The sequence below is a fragment of the Bos indicus x Bos taurus genome, chromosome 6, assembly GCF_003369695.1.
Source record: "Bos indicus x Bos taurus breed Angus x Brahman F1 hybrid chromosome 6, Bos_hybrid_MaternalHap_v2.0, whole genome shotgun sequence".
Classification (NCBI taxonomy): Eukaryota; Metazoa; Chordata; class Mammalia; order Artiodactyla; family Bovidae; genus Bos; species Bos indicus x Bos taurus.
The window spans coordinates 97,095,548-97,107,779 of record NC_040081.1 but is presented as its reverse complement, the minus strand read 5'-3'; the positions used below and the strand labels follow the sequence as shown (position 1 = coordinate 97,107,779).

Below are 12,232 nucleotides of genomic sequence, written 5' to 3'. Positions count from 1 at the left end.
CCAGCTAGGAAAAGATAGGCAGGCAATTCACTTGTGAATTTTCGGATTTATTTGTGCACCCCCGCACTTCTCTATATAAAGAGCCAGCATTTTCCATGGGCTGTTCCAATGAGCTGATTCCCACACCTAATAAATGATCCCCTCCACCCCAAAGAAGCTTTGTGTTATTTGAGGGAGAGGAGAAGTCTTGAGAGCTTCCCTGGTGGCTTAGTGGTAAAGAAGCTGTCTGCCAATGTAGGAGCTGTGGGTTTGATCCCTGATCCAGGAAGATCCCCTGGAGGAGGAATTGACAACCCATTCCAGCATTCTTGCCTGGAAAATCCCATGGATAAAGGAGGCTGGTGGGCTACAGTCCATGGGGTCACAAAGAATCGGACATGATTTACTAACTAAACAATAACAAGAAGAAGTCTTGAACAAGAAAGTAAGAAGCACAGAGGGAGCAGGAAACCACGATGAAAAGATCCCATTCTGAACTTGTTTGTGCTCTGAAATAGTTCTCTCTCAAGGACTTGCTTCGGTGTTGAGTTGTTTTTCAGTCGCTCAGTCATGTCTGACTCTTTGCGACCCCTTAGACTGCAGCACATCAGGCTTCCCTGTCCTTCACTATTTTCCTAAGTTTGCTCAAACTCAATGTTGAGTCAGTGATGCCGTCTAACCATCTCAATCTCTGTTGCCCCCTTCTCCTGCCTTCAATTTTCCCCAGCATCAGGGCCTTTTCTAATGAGTTGGCTCTTTGCATCAGGTGGTCAAAGGATTGGAGCTTCAGCTTCAGCATCAGTCCTTCCAATGAATAGTCAGGACTGATTTCTTTTAGGATGGACTGGTTGGATCTCCTTGCAGTCCAAGGGACTCTCAAGAGTCTTCTCCAACACCACAGTTTGAAGGCATCAATTCTTCAGCGCTCAGCCTTTTTTATTGCCCAACTCTCACATCTCTGCGTGACTACTGGAAAAACCATAGCTTTTGACTATACACACCACTGTCGGCAAAGTAATGTCTCTGCTTTTTAATATCCTGTCTAGGTTGGTCACGGAGAAGGCAATGGCACCCCACTCCAGTACTCTTGCCTGGAAAATCCCATGGATGGAGGAGCCTGGTAGGCTGCAGTCCGTGGGGTCGCTAGGAGTCGGACACGACTGAGCAACTTCACTTTCACTTTTCACTTTCCTGCATTGGAGAAGGAAATGGCAACCCACTCCAGTGTTCTTGCCTGGAGAATCCCAGGGACGGGGGAGCCTGGTGGGCTGTCGTCTATGGGGTCGCACCGAGTCGGACACGACTGAAACAACTTAGCAGCTAGGTTGGTCATAGCTCTTCTTCCAAGGAGCAAGCATCTTTTAATTTCATGGCTGCAGTCACCATCCACAGTGATTTTAGAGGCCAAGAAAATAAAGTCTGTCACTGTTTCCAATGTTTCCCCATCTGTTTGCCATGAAATGATGGGACTGGATGTCATGATCTTTGTTTTTTGAATATTGAGTTTTAAGCCAACTTTTTCACGCTCCTCTTTTACCTTCATCAAGAAGCTTATTAGTTCCTCTTCCTTTTCTGCCATTAGGGTGGTGTCGTACTGAACAAATATCGATAAATCATAAAATCATAAAGTAATCCTGATTTTTATGTTTTTTTTGCATTTCTAGTAAAATGTTACATGATTGGCAGCTCCAAATATAGCTCTTCTTATACATGTGGCCACTTGGAGTAGATGCCAGATATTTTTAGAAATGAACTGAAAGCGGAACAATGTTAAGTTTCTGACATTTTCTTAAGAACCAAAAGAAAATAAACTCCTCTTCTCCTCTCTTCCCCCAACAATTCAGCTTGGTCAACATGTTTTACATACTTTGCTTCAGGGGAAAGGCTGTCAACACCATTCAGTGATGATTAAGAGCTCTTAAGATTCGGTTTAACAAATATCTTATTCATACCCAGGGACCTTTTTTCTTTAATCAGACCTCTTCCACACCAAGGCTTGATGGTATTGCAGTGCCATTGTTCTTTAAGCAGTTCAATTCTTGTGTTTTTATGTCTTGGAATTGTTTTAGCGATGCTTTGAAGGCAGCCCTTTCCTCGTCTTGTAAATTTTAAAATCTACCTGAAATAAGGATTTCCATGGCAGTTCAGTGGTTAAAACTTCAAGCTTCCCCTGCAGAGTGCGTGGGTTCAATCCCTGGTCAGGGAACTACTAAGAATCACATGCTGCGTGGTGCAGTGAAAAAATAATAAATAAAAAATAAATTTAAATCTACCTGAAATAAACTTTTTCACTCTGTACTCGAGAAAAGAAAGAAGGCAAGGAAGAGAAGGTAGGAAGAGTGAGCACCAGTTGTGGGTAGGGAGATGAGACCTCGCTCCTGGGCTTCTGTCCTAAACATACTTTTGCTTGCATAAGAAACTAAGAGGAGAAGCTGGGTTTCCTTGGTCCTAGATTCTCTGCAGGAGTTACCCAGTGTCTTGCAACTTGAAGTGTGGTCCCTGGGATAATAGCAGTGGCATTACCTGGGAGTTTGTTGGAAATGCAGAATCTCTAGCTCTGTCCAGACTTACTGGATTAGGTATCGGCAATTTAATGAAACCCCTAGATGATTTATGGGGCTTCCCAGATGGCTCAGTGGGTAAAGAATCCTCCTGCAATGCAGGAGACACAAGAGACCTGGGTTTGATCCTTGGGTTGGGAAGATCCCCTGGAAAAGGGAATGGCTACCCACTCCAGTATTGTTGCCTGGAGAATCCTATGGATAGAAGAGCCTGATGAGCTTCAGTCTATGGGGTCGCACAGTCAGACACGACTGAGGGACTGAGTAGGCATGCACTAGGTGATTGATGGGCACATTAGTTTAAGGAGCACTCTCCTTGTTCGTCACTCTCCTTGTCCATCACTCCTATAATTGGCTATATAACTGGACCATCTGGAGTTAGGTACTCCAGCCTCGTGGGCATAAGGATCTAGAAGATGTGTATAGATTTTAAAGCTCCTCAAGTAATCCTGATGCAGCTAGTCCAGCTCCAGAAGGAGCCCTTTGGTCTAGCTGATAGAAGCCAGCCTCCTAGGGCACAGAACAGCAAAAAAAAGAGAAGGTGTGTGTCTGCAAGGGCTCGTGGAGAGTATTCAGCACAAGGGATAGTTTCAGCCTACTAGATTCCATCTTCCATAGCACGCTTACATCTGTCATTCTAAATGTGATCATATAACACTATTTTAAAATTGTGTGTATTTCTTGGTCAAGAGGGCTCTCCATTTCGGCGTGCAGGCTTTCTGCGTCTGGTTGTGGCACACGAGCTTCTCCAGGTGTGGAGCGTGCGGTCTGGCTCGTGCAGGCTCTCTAGTTGCCGTGCGAGGGCTTAGTTGGCCCGTGGCATATGGGACCTTAGTTCTCCCAACTGGGATAGGACCTGCGTCCCCTGCCCTGCAAGGCAGATAGATTCTCAACCACTGGACCACAGGGAACTCCCTGACCGTGTAACATTCTTTAGTGGAACCCTCTTGTCCTCAAGATTAAGTCTATAACGTTAAGCACCTTCCTGGTCGGGTCACTGCCTGTTTTTTGCATTTTGTTTCACTCCACATCCCCTCCCAGGAGCCAGACCCCGCCACTTGGCAGGGCTCCCCCCAGGAGCCTCTGTGCCTTTGCGCACAATGTCACCTCTTCGTGGAACATCAGTCCCTCCTTTGGGGACTCCGGTAGCACTTCTGCCTCTCCTTCACTGTGTTCATCACCCACATGTTTACTTTCTTAACATACACGTAGAGATTGCCCACAAGTAAAGGGGCCACGACTGTCTTGGCTGGACTGGTAGGAGTAGTTTTGATTAGGATCGGAAGTGAAGATCTGTAATCCACAATCAAGAGACAATCCATTCAGTGAATTCTGTGTAAAGAGGAACAGAGAAAGCGAGTAGGTTCTAAATGGGGGGAGAGTGTCAACAGAGGTTTTTAAATTTTGTTTATTAAAATGAGAGAAATAACAGCTTGATTGTAGGCTATGGGAATAGTAAGAGGGTGTTCGATACAGAGAGAGGGGGAAATGGCAGAGCAACTGAGGAGGACAGAGTGGATAAGATGCCCAAGAAAGGACCGGCCTTAAAGGATATGTGCACTGGCCATCTGTAGGAATGGAGAAATGCAGGGTGCACAGGCTCGGGCGCTGAAGGGTGAGGGGGTACAGGTGGTGGGGCCTGGGGAAGTTCTGCCCTCCAACAGAAACAACCTTATCATATGAAGTGGGGGAGGGAGACTGGGGAGGGGGCAAGGTGATCAAAACAGGTATGAAACAGTTGTCTAGGAGGGAGGGAGCCCATATGGACCAGGGGAAAGTAATATGATTTCTGGGTAATAACGCAAGCTGAACTATAGTTATGGTTTATGAATTTTAAAGTGAAACCAATCAGCATGGTTGCATGTTTTCCCCTAGCTAAGTTATTATAATGGCTTTCCTGATAGCTCAGTTGGTAAAGAATCTGCCTGCAATTCAGGAGACCTCGATTCAATTCCTAGGTCGGAAAGATCCGCTGGAGAAGGGATAGGCTACCCACTCCAGTATTCTTGGGCTTCCTTGGTGGCTCAGCTGGTAAAGAATCCGCCTGCAATTCAGGAGACCTGGGTTCAATCCCTAGGTTGAGAAGATCCCCTGGAGAAGCGAAAGCCTACCCAGTCCAATATCCTGGCCTAGAGTATTCCGACCTAAGAGTATTCCATGGACTGTATAGTCTATGGGGTCACAAAGAGTTGTTATACAATTATATACATACATTATATAATTATAATAGTTGCACAAGTACCAGCTGACAATATATGTAAGGACAGACAAGATTCCTGCCCTCCTGGAGTTTATTTTTAGATGGTATTAGATGAACAATTCCTTGTATAATTACAATATGATGATTTGCATGTTGGAAAACACAGAGGGCCAGAGAGCATCTAACAGGGATGCCTGGCTCAGCCTGAGTACCTGAAATGACACCTGTGGATACAGAATGAGGTCCTGGAAAAGACTCGAATGCTTACCTTCTTTTTTGTTTATGAAAGTGAAAGAGAAGAGTGAAAAAGATGGCTTAAAACTCAACATTCAAAAAACTGAGGTCATGGCATCCAGTTCCATCACTTCATGGCAAATAGATGGGGAAACATTGGAAACAGTGACAGACTTATTTTGGGGGGCTCCAAAATCACTGTGGATGGTGACTGCAACCATGAAATTAAAAGACGCTTGCTCCTTGGAAGAAAAGCTATGACCAACCTAGACAGCATATTCAAAAGCAGAGACATTACTTTACCAACAAAGGTCCATCTAGTCAAAGCTATGGTTTTTCTAGTAGTCAGGTATGGATGTGAGAGTTGGACTATAAAGAAAGCTTAGCGCTGAAGAATTGATGTTTTTAGACTGTGGTTCTGGAGAAGGCTCTTGAGAGTCCCTTGGACTGCAAGGAGATCAAACCAGCCTATCCTAAATATTCATTGGAAGGACTGATGCTGAAGCTGAAACTCCAATCTTTTGGCCACCTGATGTGAAGAACTGACTCATTAGAAAAGACCCTGATACTGGGAAAGATTGAGCGTAGGAGGAGAAGGGGACAACAGAGGATGAGATGGTTGGATGGCATCACCAACTCAATGGACATGAGTTTGAGCAAGCTCTGGGAGTTGGTGATAGACAGGGAAGCCTGGCATGCTGCAATCCATGGGGTCACAAAGAGTCGAACACAACTGAACGACTAAACTGAATAGATAGCAGGGTGCAACAGCAGAGAGGAAACATGCTATGCTATACTCTGCAGTTGCTGCTGCTGCTGCTGCTAAGTCACTTCAGTCATGTCCGACTCTGTGCGACCCCATAGTCGGCAGCCCACCAGGCTCCCCCGTCCCTGGGATTCTCCAGGCAAGAACACTGGAGTGGGTTGCCATTTCCTTCTCCAGTGCATGAAAGTGAAAAGTGGAAGTGAAGTCCCTCAGTCGTGTCCGACTCTTAGCGACCCCATGGACTGCAGCCTACCAGGCTCCTCCATGCATAGGATTTTCCAGGCAAGATTACTGGTTGTTAGTGATCTGCTATGACTTTTATACTACTTGTCATATATTTTGTAAATCAACTAGGAAAAGGAGGCTTTGCCCAGGACTTCAGAATGGTCTAAGTGAAACTAACTGAAGGCAGGAAGGATGCTGGAGGAAAATAGGCAGTACCTGTGAAATGCAAGAAATCTATCTTCTCCCTTCTGTTCTGTTCCCTTTCTGTTGAATCTAGAAGATGTGGGCACTTCCTTCAAGACGCCTGCAGCCCATGTGCCACAGAGGATAAGGTGGTGAAGAGGAAGGAGGCGGGGATCACAAAGACTGTTGGTTATTGTGCCGTATGCTGGAATTACTAAGACAACACTGTAAATCAACTCAATTTTTTAAAATATTACAGAATTTGGAAGATTTAATAGTCAAAAGAAGCCCTTTGCCTGTAAGCCCACAGTTCTCGTGACCTTGTAAAAATGTTCTGATTTCGAGTCAAGTGTTCAAATAGTATCTAGGAGGAATTTGCCTTGGAATCTCAAATGTTATAAATCCAAACCTTTTACTGGAAGACCTAAGGTCTAATTGCAACTCTTTGTTACAGCGTCTCATGAGGTGAGTGGCCCTAGAGGGCCAGCCCTTTATTAGCCCCTCTCTCTCACATCTGGTGGGTCAGCCAAACACTCACTGGTGGATGGGCTAAACACTCAGACCCTGAACCAACAGCACCAGCGCCACCTGCAGACTTGTTAGAAGCAAAAGTTCCGGATCTCTCCCCGGATCTACTGAATCTCTGAGAGTAGAGCTGGGCATCTGCATTTTGCAAGACCCCTGGCCCTTTAACGTTCAAGAATCAATGGCCTAAAATACTATTGGCTTTTTGTCCTAGTTCTTTCTTTTCAGCTTGTTCATCATATGTTATGTTACATTGGGTCGGCCAAAAAGTTCATTCGAGTTCTTCCATACGATGTTACAGAAAACCTGAACAAACTTTTTGGCCTATATTGCATTACATTATATTACGTGTATACGTGAAACATGAGTTACTCCCATAACTCCCCATGAAATCAGAGGTGTGAGGAAGCAAGGCCAGTGTAGTCACACTAGGTTTCAAGGACTGTCCCAAGAAATCAGAACAGGACTCTCTGCCTCGGCACTCCTGACAGTTTGGTCACGGTCCTTCTTTGTTGCAGGCATTGCAGGCTACTCAGCAGTATCCCTGCCTCTACCCCAGATGCCAGTAACACCCTTCCAGCTGTGGCTTGTGACAACGAACAGTGTCTGGAGTCTTTGCTAAAGGTCTCAGGAAAGGGAGTAGGCAAGATTGCTCATCCTCTTGAGAATCTCCAGCTCAAGGTGATAAAGAGCGTGAGTGTCGTCACAGGGGGTTAGCCGGGAAAGGGCTAGTTTCAGAGGCAGTGGGCTGGCGTTCACAACTGGGGCAGTAGCACTTACCAGTGCTGCTTGCCAGGCCTGGCTCACACTGTAGGTTCACTGCTACGTTCAGTCCTTACGGCAAGCCTCTAGGGCAGGCTGTGTTCCCATTTTATGGGTGAAGAGACCAAGGTCTAGAGATAAAGTCACACTGAAAGGTGATATACCAGGGATTCAGCCCAGGTTCATCTTAACCATAATGCTATATACTTACTTATTATTACTTTAGTACTTAAAGACTTTCTCCATTTTAGGGATAAAGATATAAAGCCCAGAGAAAGATTCCTTTTCTACTGTTAACTTACTTACTTTTGGCTGCCTCGGGTCTTCCTTGCTGAGCACCTTGCTGAACGCAGGCTTCCTCTAGTTGCAGTGAATGAGGGCTGCTCTCTGGTTGCCGGTGCACAGGCTTCTCATTGCAGTGGCTTCTCTTACTGCAGAGCACAGGCTTTAGGCGGGCAGTAGTTGTAGCCCACGGGTTTAGGTGCCTCCTCACATGTATGATCTTCCCAGACCAGGGATCGAACAGGTGTCCCCTGCATTGGCGGGTGGATTCTTAACTACTGGACCACCAGGGATACGTGCTAAGTCGCTTCAGTCGTGTCTGACTCTTCACCATTCCGTGGACTGTAGCCTGCCAGGCTCCTCTGTCCGTGTAATTCTCCAGGCAACAATACTGGACTGGGGAGCCACTGTCTTCTCCTTCGGATCTTCCTGACCCATTTGCTTCATTGGCACACGGGTTCTTTACCACTAGGAAGTCCGCATTATTTACTCATATGTATATATGTATCTCTGTGTGCATCTCTCGATTCATCTATGGCTGTGTCTACTTTTCTCCACTGATCTGCCAAATCTAGGAAAGACTGGAGAAGAGAAACAATCATTTGTTGGCCAGAGCCCCAAAGTGACCTTCAAAACACTTGAGCCAAAAAGGCAGATAGCCAAGTGCTTTGTTTTCTCCCATGCAGGCTCTGCCCCGCCCCTGCCTCTCCCGCTACATGTGGCCCTGATGCCAGGAGCCTTCACCCTCTGATTCCTGCCCCCTGCCTCACCTCCCTGCTTCTCTGGTGGAAGGCAAGTCCCTGCAAGCTTGAGTTCTCCCGCCTGGGTCCTGCTGCATACCCGCCTTCCAGTCCAGTGCGTGGATATCAAAGCCTCCAGTGAGGGGATCAGGGATCATCTCACACCATCAAAGGGAGCCGCCAGGAGAAGAGTACAGGCGGCCTGGGTCCACATGAAAGGACAGCATGCTGTTTCCAGCTCCCAAACCGCTGAGCATTTACCAAGCCCCGTGGGAGTCAGCGTGGGGTGCGGGTGGGGGTGTTGGAGGGAGTGCAGTGCACTCTGGGTCTAGGTTTCTCCATTTGTAAGTTCAGGGGAAGGGACCAGATGGCCTCTAAGGGGGGATGTACATTACAGGGCAGTGGTTTCTCAGCCCCGGTTGTGCATCACAGTCCCCTCTGGAGAGAGATCCCTGCTCTGTGGGCCCTCATCTCTGATTCACTGGGCCCTATGGATCTCTCGATGAAAGTGAAAGAGGAGAGTGAAAAAGTTGGCTTAAAGCTCAACATTCAGAAAACGAAGATCATGGCATCTGGTCCCATCTCTTCATGGGAAATAGATGGGGAAACAGGGGAAACAGTATCAGACTTTATTTTTCTGGGCTCCAAAATCACTGCAGATAGTGACTGCAGCCATGAAATTAAAAGACGCTTACTTCTTGGAAGGAAAGTTATGACCAACCTACAGAGCATATTGAAAAGCAGAGACATTACTTTGCCAACAAAGGTCCGTCTAGTCAAGGCTATGGTTTTTCCAGTGGTCATGTATGGATGTGAGAGTTGGACTGTGAAGAAAGCTGAGCACCGAAGAATTGATGCTTTTGAACTGTGGTGTTGGAGAAGACTCTTGAGAGTCCCTTGGACTGCAAGGAGATCCAGCCAGTCCATTCTAAAGGAGATCAGCCCTGGGTGTTCTTTGGCAGGATTGATGCTGAGGCTGAAACTCCAATACTTTGGCCACCTCATGCGAAGAGTTGACTCATTGGAAAAGACCCTGATGCTGGGAGGGATTGAGGGCAGGAGGAGAAGGGGACGACAGAGGATGGGATGGCTGGATGGCATCACTGACTCAATGGACATGAGTTTGAGTGAATTCCAGGAGTTGGTGATGGACAGGGAGGCCTGGCATGCTGCAATTCATGGGGTCGCAAAGAGTCGGACACGACTGAGTGGCTGAACTGAACTGAATTGATGGATCTCTCAAACGTTAAAGATCCCAGATGACTGCAATGGGCAGTCAGGGCTGGCGACCCTGGCACCAGGGGAGAGGGCTTGGGCTGGACTGAGCTGGTTTTGGGGCCCCAGCTCTGTCCTTGTGAAATCCCGAGGCATTTAGGCTCTGGCCTTCAATTTTACACATCTGTGAAATGGGGATTAGGTATCTACCACATAGAAACAAAACAATAAAAGACATATTGGTGAACTGCGGGTCCATGGCAGGCAGGCAGTGAGAGCAGACCCCTTTCTCCAGCCTCCCTGCTGACACTGTTAGGCAGTGCAGTGCATTTTTCTTTTTTTAATTGGAATTTTACTGTGCACTCATTTAAGAAATTATAGAAACCAACTTCTTTTTGCACACTCTGTCCCCAAATACCGATTTTTTCATCTTTACTGCTCCCGTAATAGAGATTGCAATGATCTTATGCGTGCAAAGTATTTGAGGGTGAATGAAAAGAGGTTATTTTAAGACGTACTATACACACTGAACTGAAAATAAAGTGAAAGAGTCACTCAGTCATGTCCAACTCTTTGCGATCCCATGGACTGTAGCCTGACAGGCTCCTCTGTCCATGGAATTCTCCAGGCAAAAATACTGGAGTGGGTTGCCATTTCTTTCTCCAGAGGATCTTCCCCACCCAGGGATCAAACCTGCATCCCCTGCATTGCAGGTAGATTTTTTACCATCTGAGCAACCAGGAAAGCCCAAACTATACACACTACTATATATAAAATAAACAGAGAGCAAGGACCTACTGTATAGCATTATTAATCTATAATGAATATATATATGTACATACCCTGGTGGCTCTAGTGGTAAAGAACCCGCCTGCCAATGCAGGAGATGCAAGGTTGATCCCTGGGTCAGGAGGACCCCTTGGAGAAGGAAATGGAGCCTGCTCCAGTATTCTTGCCTGGAGAATTCCAGTGGAGCCTAGTGGGCTACAGTCCATAGCGTCACAAAGAGTCAGATATGACTGAAGTGACTTAGCACACACATATGTATGTATATCGGAGAAGGCAATGGCAACCCACTACAGTACTCTTGCCTGGAAAATCCCATGGACAGAGGAGCCTGGTGGGCTGCAGTCCATGGGGTCGCTAGGAGTCAGACACGACTGAGTGACTGACTTCACTTTCACTTTTCACTTCCATGCATTGAAGGAGGAAATGGCAACCCACTCCAGTGTTCTTGCCTTGAGAATCCCAGGAACGGGGGAGCCTGGTGGGCTGCCATCTATGGGTTCACACAGAGTCGGATGTGACTGAAGTGACTTAGCAGCAGCAGCATGTATATATATACATATACATATATATATGTATATATATACATTCCCCCCACCCCCCCAGACTGTTCTCTGGTTTTGTGGTCCAGAGAGGGTCACTTCAGTTATTCTCCACACATTGCTCCAGTGGAGGAATCCAGATCGGTGAGAGACTCTGCCTTCCACCATGGAAGCCAAAGAGACCATGGATTCTCTCTTTTGTCGGTAGAGCGTGGACTGTGATCCGAACCTGGCAAGTAGGTGATTCTGCCTTGGAATCTTTGGTCTAGATAGATTCATGCATAGGTGTAGGTCAAACAGACACTCTTCTTGGCAGCTATGGAAGATTTAAGGGTCCATGGTGTGATATGTGTGCCCACATATCAAGTGTCCATCCTAGGCAAATGGTTGATTTTTCTTTGTTTTGTCCTATGTCCTTTTGTGACATGTCTATTTTATTCACACTGAGAAAATACACATAATAACAAAATCTAATAGAAGCTTGGTCAGTTTTTAGTAATGACTTTATTGAGCTATAACTCATACCATACAACTCAGCTATTCAAAATGTGCAATTCATTAATTTTAAATATATTCACAGGTTTGTGTAACGGTCACCAAAATCAATTTCAGAACATTTTTATCACTCTTTAGCCCCCAAACCCTATACCTATTAGCAGTCACCCAATGCTTCTCCTCCCTGCCCTCCACCCCATGCAACTTGAATCTACTGTCCATCCCTATAGATGGCAAACCATTCTTAAACTGGGATTTAGACTGTACCTTCCTTCCCTCATGGAAAAATTCCTGTTCAGGTCTTATATTAATCACTTTCAGCTGCAGAACAAAGTACTCCCAAAGTCAGTGGTTTAAAACAACATAGGTTCATTTTCTGATAGTTTATATGGAGCAGGGATCCAGATTCAGCTAGGCTGGACTGTCTGCTTCAGGGTCTCTCATGAGGCAGCAGTGTGCTGGCCAGGACTGTGGTCTTAACTGAAGGCCTGACTGGGGAAGGATCTACTGCCAAGCTCACTTGCATTGTTGTTGGCGGGACTTGGTTCCTTGAGGACTGTTGAACCGAGGGCCTCATTTCCTCACTGACTGTTGGATGAAGGCCACCCTGAGTTCTTTGCCAGCCTAGCCTTCCCAGTATGGCAGCTTACTTCACCAAACCCAAGGGAAGAAAGAATCTGCTGACAAAATAGAAGTCATATCTTTTGTAACCAAATAATGGAAATGATAGTCCCTCA

General features: G+C 46.3%; 1 protein-coding gene and 1 long non-coding RNA gene across 2 annotated transcripts in view; one reads left to right on the top strand and one right to left on the bottom strand.

Moving 5' to 3' along the window:
• LOC113894451 overlaps nucleotides 1-8,010 on the bottom strand; it is a 60,339-nt gene extending 52,329 nt beyond the window's left edge. The window contains exon 1 of the long non-coding RNA XR_003511587.1: nucleotides 7,742-8,010. This is a non-coding gene — a long non-coding RNA (uncharacterized LOC113894451). The remainder of the gene's footprint in view (nucleotides 1-7,741) is intronic.
• SCD5 (stearoyl-CoA desaturase 5) overlaps nucleotides 1-12,232 on the top strand; it is a 176,167-nt gene that overhangs the window by 90,411 nt on the left and 73,524 nt on the right. The gene's annotated exons all lie outside the window — the stretch shown is intronic.